We start from the raw sequence: 7,731 nt of genomic DNA, 5'->3' as shown, positions 1-7,731 counted from the left end.
AAATGTACAACTCAGAAACAAACACGCATCTCTCTCCCAAGCGGCGTTTCCGATGGTCTCCCACGTCCTAACACTGGCCGTCAGAGCATTGAAGAAATCTTAATACTCAACAGCACTCAAATTTTGCCAAGTCGAACAGGTGAGGTCAGGCATAAACGCGTTGTCCTGACCGTCTGTTAAGACAATGCGATGCGACACAGAAAAGACGGGCGGCTCTCCGTGCATAGTGACTAAAAGTTAGCATCAACTTTGAAAAAGGGTCAAGTCACCATCAGAAGAAAACGGCCGTCTTGTAAAACATGTGTTTGAGTGAAACGGTAGAGACTTTGCGAGGCTATTTATTTAATGCCTACATATAACGTGACCCAAAATGTCTCTAAGCTGCACGTTGCAATATAGCCAAGTATTCGAGAAAACCTGATGCAGCCAGAGTCCAACAACTTCAATGCACCAGAAGTGAATTCGCCTTCTAGTTGGGTGCGTGCGTCACGTGTATTTAATAGAATATATGCGCATGTACAATTACAATACAGCTACCTTATTACCTGGAATATTTTTGAGGGCTGATATTACAAAAAGCTAGTAGGTAATTATATCCCCGAAACGCGGAGCGTCGGGGATGTAATGGTTTTGCGTGCACCGCCGCCGCCGCGTCCGCCGCGTCCGCCGCCGCGTCCGCCGCCGCGTAAGGTCTTTCGTGTTAACGCGATAACTTTTGAACGGATGTTTGGATTTGTCCCAGATTTGGTGTGTGAATGCTCTAGGGCAGGTTCATGAACTGATTCGAGTTTGGAGGTCAACAATTTCAAGATGGCCGAATTCAAGATGGCCGAATTTTTGTTTGGTCCATAACTTCTGACCGGGTGGATGGATTTGTCCCAGATTTGGTGTGTGAATGTTCTAGGGTAGGTTCATGAACTGACTCGAGTTTGGAGGTCAACAATTTCAAGATGGCCGAATTCAAGATGGCCGAATTTTTGTTTGGCCCATTACTTCTGACGGGGTGGATGGATTTGTCCCAGATTTGGTGTGTGAATGCTCTAGGGTGGGTTCATGAACTGATTACAGTTTGGAGGTTAACACTTTCAAGATGGCCGAATTCAAGATGGCCGAATTTTTGTTTGGTCCATAACTTCTGACCGGGTGGATGGATTTGTCCCAGATTTGGTGTGTGAATGTTCTAGGGTAGGTTCATGAACTGATTCGAGTTTGGAGGTCAACAATTTCAAGATGGCCGAATTCAAGATGGCCGAATTTTTGTTTGGCCCATTACTTCTGACCGGGTGGATGGATTTGTCCCAGATTTGGTGTGTGAATGCTCTAGGGTGGGTTCATGAACTGATTACAGTTTGGAGGTTAACACTTTCAAGATGGCCGAATTCAAGATGGCCGAATTTTTGTTTGGTCCATAACTTCTGACCGGGTGGATGGATTTGTCCCAGATATGGTGTGTGAATGTTCTAGGGTAGGTTCATGAACTGATTCGAGTTTGGAGGTCAACAATTTCAAGATGGCCAAATTCAAGATGGCCGAATTTTTGTTTGGCCCATTACTTCTGACCGGGTGGATGGATTTGTCCCAGATTTGGTGTGTGAATGCTGCAGGGTAGGTTCATGAACTGATTCGAGTTTGGAGGTCAACACTTTCAAAATGGTGGAATTTTTATTTGGACCATAACTTCTGACTGGGTGGATTGATTTGCCCGGTAACTCCTTAATTTAATGGTTCACCATTTCAGTGAATCTACCATATCAGGTAGGCCTACAGTGTAATAACCAGTGTAACAATATTTAATACCATGTAACACTAGTGTAATACCAGTGTAAAAATAGGCAATACCAGGTACAGTGTAATAACCAGTGTAACAATATGTAATACCATGTAATACTAGTGTAATACCAGTGTACAAATATGCAATACCATGTAATACCACTTACACACAAATGGCCTACATGAATATAAGTACAAAATTGGCACATGGTGTCACACTGGTATGACGTGGTATTAAATATTGTTACACTGGTTATTACACTGTACCTAATGTGGTATATCCACTGTAATAGTGAACCATTAAAACAGTGTTACCATTTGTCCCATTTTTCCCTTCATTTTCACAATAGTCATTTGGTTTTAAGCCTATGCACGTCATTGGTCTATGTATAGATATTAAATATATTTATTTTATATTTTGTATTTATCATAAACGTTCATGAAAAGGTGGACGGGAGTGGTAGGAATGATTGGGGACTGGAAGCGTCGCGTTTCGGGGATATACCTTAAGCAGTCGAAGGCGACTGCACAGGCAGTCTAGTTTGACTTTTCTTTTCTCTACCTACCATTCAACCATGAGTGCTTGGCTCTGTCCACCCACCAGTTGAACTAAATAACTAAGAATTTATTTTTTTTTGGGGGGGGGGGGAATGAAAGGGGAAAATAAGTTCAAAAATGTAAAAAAATAAAAAAATAACAATTTGGCAAAAAATAAATCAGAAAAAAACTGAATGAGGAAAAATAAAACGGATTTCATAGGCCCCTACGACAGGTTAGGTTTGGGAAGGGCACAATTCATAAAACTCAGAAACATACAATGCTTTTTCAAAAAAAAGGGTTCTATGTTCCCCGCTGCATCCAAGTAGACTGCTGCCACATTGCTAAGACCAGGTTGTTATTACACCTCTGACAGGTTAGGTTTAAAGATAGTTTTAGTCAGGGCACATACAAAAATGGATTTGAGTAAAAGTTGTCAATTCATAGTAAATACGTGGTAAATATGAAAGTAAGAGGAAAAATAGTACAGGTACAGCATTTTAGTGCAGACTATACAGGTATGTACAATATTATAAAGTAAACATTGCTGTTGATTATGTTCTTCAGCCGCCAATCATGCCAGCAGGGTCTACTGAAGGTCTCTGGTCACTGCTTCCTCGTCATACTGCAACAGGCACTCAGTCTCACTTCTGGGAGCTGTAGAAATAACAAATAAATAAATACTTCGTCATGCACCTCATATTGACATAGCAAATATATCAATAAGCAAGACATATTGAGCCCAACAGGGATAATCTTACACTATATCAGTTTTCTGTGGTCTCTTGTAAGATTGCCCATCACCATCCTGCAGGACACTACCGTCTCCCTGCCAGGATCTGTAGGATGTAAGAAAATAAATCAAAACATAGCAATGCACAGCATTGACAACTTATCTATAAAGTAGCACAAGTCATATTGACAATGTAGGACAGGGGTGGGGAACCTATGTCTCTAGGGCCGTTTGCGACCCTTGAGGCTGTTTTATCCGGCCCCCGATATAATTTTAATGCAATTCCATCTTCACATGAAATACGACATATTTTGTAAAGGAATCTTAGAAAATACATTAGCAATACAATTAAGTTATATTCAGGGAACCTGAAGTTGGCGTTTGTTTAAATGTGGCTGCCTTCAATATAGGCCTAAAGTGAAAGGGAAAATCCTGGTTTGTGTTCATAGTACGGCCCTTGGAGGACTTTTATGGCCCCTCGGATGAATTTGAAGTGGCCATTCGAATGAGAAAGGTTCCCCAACCCTGACGTAGGCTATAGGTTAAGCTTACCCTCTTTCACTCTACTGTGCCCATTTCGGGTTGACCTCCACACGCGTCTGTAGCACAGCACACAGGATTGCAGGACACAGCATCCTGCAGGACACTGCAAAAAACAAGGGGAACGAATAAATGACCTGTCCAGTTCTATAAAAAAGAAAAGAAATTTGATGCAGTGCCAGAGCTGTGGTAAAAGTAACCTTGGTTGTATCATCTAGGACTAGGGTGTGTGTGAGTGTGTGGTAAATCCAGTGTTCACATTATTCAGATATGAGAATTAATTCATTAATTTTAACTGATATCACCACATACCGATATCAGTGCCATTTCACCCTGCCAAGACACTGGACCTTCTATGATCAGGGCGTCCTCGTCATACTGCAGCAGGCACCCTGTTGTTTCTACAGCTCCTAGAAGAGAGACAAATAAATTAAATACTTCGCCATGCATCTCATATTGACATAGCTAATGTATCAATGAGCAAGTCATATTGGTCACAAAGAAGTTAATCTTACATTCTTTCAGTCTTCTATGGCAAGACTGCTCCTCATAAGAGCTGTTAGGCCTTCAAGTGACTCGTCTTCGCCATATTATGAGACAGCAGCCTGTGAAAACATGGTAAACAGAATAACCCATTAACCTTGGGTCCTAATATAATACATGGACATAAACTAGCCTACATTATTTAGACAATGTCAGTAGACCTCCACGTGAAACAATAAGAAAAAGTGACCATGCATAATTTCAATTTCTTGAAGAGGCCAGCTACACTTATTTGTGCAACAAGTGCTGTTTTGAGGACCCATACGTTTTAAGGACATGCTGCCTGCCTACTGTTGCAAATGCCAGGGTATTTCACATTGATTTCGGGGTGGCGTGCTCTATTGCAACACTTATTTGTGCAACAAGTGGTGTTTTGAGGACCCATACTTTTTAAGGACAGGTTGCCTACTGTTGCAAATGCCAGGGTATTTCACATTGATTTCCAAACAATTTCTTTCCTAACTACAGGGGCGTTAGTCGAGTAATGACGCTACGACCAAGCTACTAGGGAATGTAATTAAACTAGTCGCTTCGCTACTGCCCAGCACTGAAAACCAACATACCCAGACGGCACACCAATCTTGCCAACGTCGCCTAGATGCATTTTTGCCGCTGTAAAATACATTGGCAAGACGTCCAAGCGTTAGTTCATCAGCGAAATGCCGGGCAGACGTGAAAAATGAGCAGTGCCCAGCAACTAGTTGATGAGCTAACGCAATAGCATGCTAACGGTAGCCTTTGTCAATCTTAAGCGCTGGGAGATGGTCACTCCCATGTAAGATCACTCCCGGACGTGTAGTCCCAGGTGATTCTATCAATCCCAGGCGTTCTATCCCACCCGATTACATTTCTCGTATTATCATACACTACCACATACATGCAATTTAGGGTTAGGTTTAGGGTTAAGGTAAGGGTTAGGTTTAGGGTACGTAACAAAAAAACTAACATCAAAAAGATAACTAGCTCGGTGGGCTCGATAGTCTGGCTAGTGGGAGCGAACCGACTGGGGATCGAACCGCGCTGGGAGCGACAAACTGGGAATCATCTTTAGGCAGGGGAAAGGCGATTGAGAACGAGCAATGTCAAACAACTTTCCATCAACAAGTATACTTAACATATTCACCGTTTCACTACTGCATTTTGTCATTACGATGCTCGCAAGTTATCAGAATTTACTAGCGTACAGCAGCAACAAGAGTAGTCACATTCATTGAGGGGACTTGTGCTACAACTTAGCAATGGCGGATCTGTGTTCAGAGGAGCTATTCAATCGCTCTTGAGTACTGAAACTTTAAACCACAGTTGAGTAAAATTTACTTACATGTATGTGAAGCCCATTTTCCGTTGGTATGTGAGGAACTTTCCCCCATATCGCCAAGAAACTTGTAACAGTGAAACCACACAGACAGCGCGTGGTGCTGTTCAGATAGGTCGGTGTTGTTGACCGCGGTAGATGGCTTCTTTGTGGCTTGTGTGTGGAATTCGCATTGTGCGAATTAGTTGTACTGCCACCTAAAGGCTTGGTGTAGAACTAATTTAACCAGAGACAGTCTGTTTTGAACTTCCTTGAACAATCCTTGCTAGTTCAGAATACCGGTAATTTAAAAACCAGAGTGGCCAAGCACATTGATGTTTTTCCTCAAAAGCAGGGGTGAGGAACCTTTTTAATTCAAAGGGTCACTTCAAAATGTAGGCTATGTCCAAGAAAGATCATTCAGATGTTTCTATTCTGATTTCTATTCGGTTCATTTAAATGTTTATAGCACCGATCGAATTGTTTGATCAACTTCATTTCTGAGCTTATAGTATCATAATAAAATGTACTGACAGCAGAGCTGTGGCTAGAAGAAAGGTTTAATGCAGGGGTGGGGAACCTTTTTCATTCGAAGGGCCACTTCAAATTCCTACCATGGTCATAAAATCCTCCGGGGGCCGTACTATGAACACAAATCAGGATTTCCCCATGAAATTTAGGCATATATAGACACCATTAGGCCTATATAGACATATAGACACCTTTAAAGGTAGACACATTTAAAACAGTCCCCACCTTTTCTAGGTCCCCTGAATATAGGCCTAACTTAATTGCATTGGAAATGTAATTTCTAAGATTCCTTTAGGCCTGCAAAATATGTCATAGGCCTATTTCATGTGAAGTTGCAAAACATTATAATGATATCAGGGGCCGGATAAAACGGCCTCAAGGGCCCTCGAGACATAGGTTCACTACCCCTGGTTTAACCCATTGGCGCCTGAGCCAGTTTTTAGAAAAGGTCCCCAATGCCTGAGGGTTTTTTGAGATAAGAAAAATTGGTTGGAAACTCCTATGAAAAATTCAATATCTCAACCTCTGGAACACATATGGACATGGGACAAATTGCATTTAAAAGGTAAAATCCTCTGCTTTCACGGGATTGTGTTCATTCAGCATTAACACTAACACATATTCCTTAAAAAAAATCATGTCTCATAGTCAAATGATTGAAAAACGTTTCATGTGCTTTCAGGATAATGCTTGATGCTATTTATTATAAGCTATTAGGCTACTATTGCTACTGTTACAATAGCCGACTATAACTAGGCTAAATCATAATAATCATTATTATTAGGCCTGTAATTATTAGGCAGTCATTTCTGCCATAAATCGGGGGACATTTGTCTGATACAGCCACTTGCTCTCCCACCGGCGAGTATGGCCGTTTTATTCCTCCAAACGTTATGCAGAGAGACCGATGAGCAATTTCATATCCTATTTTGAGACGGGGCTCCACTTTGAGCTGGATGTGTGGCCGCGTGTCTACAATTCGCATGTCTACCGTTGTCTGCCTCACCAATAGGTTATCACCATATCCTAAAGTTCCTCAGTGAAAATATTCTGAAATATATCTGAAGGACGTGCTTCCTCAGATATTGGCACCTTCGCCAATTGCCCCGAGTGTCGGAGTGAAGTTTTGGTAACGTCGGGGGCGAAATCTAGCTGACTGTCTATTTGGAAGCCACTCGCCCACCTCTTCATGCGGCCGCGGCAAATCACACTCCTGCTCTCTAGCCTATCTAAAGGGTCTTCAATCATATTTCCTTTCCTCGATTAAACTTTCTTCATTACCTTTCAATTGAACATCACGTTCGCAGTAACAGCTTGTCTTGCGAACCACAGCCTTCTTTTTTTTACCTGTGTGAAATGGCTACAACCCACGTCTGCAGAAGCAAGCGTGGTTGATTGCGTTTAACATTTTTGTCGACGAATCAAACTTTTTTTTGCCACATGATCTTTAAAAAATCGAGAACACCCACCTCTTGTGTATTTGAACAAAATATTGTGCATTGCATCTCCCATGCTTCTTGAAAATATTGACAAATCAATAATGTTGCGTTTTGCAACAACCGGCGTCAGGGCCAATGTTGCGTAAAGCAACAACCGGCGTCAATGGGTTAATGGTTAGTGATTCTGAAAAACACCACTGGGCAGCGTGAACAAACATAGGCCTACACACAGACACACACACACACACATTTTAGTAAAAGGCCAAAAAATGCCCAAGGGCCCCCAACAATCCCGTTGCCTAGGGACCCCAAAATCCTAGAAACAGGCCTGCCGACCCCCCACT

The 7,731-nt window shown here is 42.0% G+C and overlaps 1 long non-coding RNA gene across 5 annotated transcripts; it reads right to left on the bottom strand.

The window, feature by feature from the left end:
* Positions 1–2,478: 2,478 nt before the first annotated feature.
* LOC134459718 (uncharacterized) lies at positions 2,479–6,349 on the bottom strand. 5 transcript variants are annotated; one of them, XR_010036874.1, is made up of 4 exons: positions 5,445–6,349; positions 4,096–4,185; positions 3,893–3,990; positions 2,479–3,686 (listed from the first exon to the last, which is right to left on the bottom strand). It is a non-coding gene; the product is annotated as an uncharacterized LOC134459718 (long non-coding RNA). The 5 variants fall into 5 exon arrangements; XR_010036873.1 differs by having other exon boundaries at positions 2,479–2,964; positions 3,069–4,185; XR_010036867.1 differs by having other exon boundaries at positions 2,479–3,146; positions 3,593–4,185.
* Positions 6,350–7,731: the final 1,382 nt, after the last annotated feature.

Source organism: Engraulis encrasicolus, chromosome 2, assembly GCF_034702125.1.
Source record: "Engraulis encrasicolus isolate BLACKSEA-1 chromosome 2, IST_EnEncr_1.0, whole genome shotgun sequence".
NCBI classification, from domain to species: Eukaryota; Metazoa; Chordata; class Actinopteri; order Clupeiformes; family Engraulidae; genus Engraulis; species Engraulis encrasicolus.
Note: the sequence above shows the minus strand (reverse complement) of the source record. Positions and strands in the feature narration are given on the sequence as shown.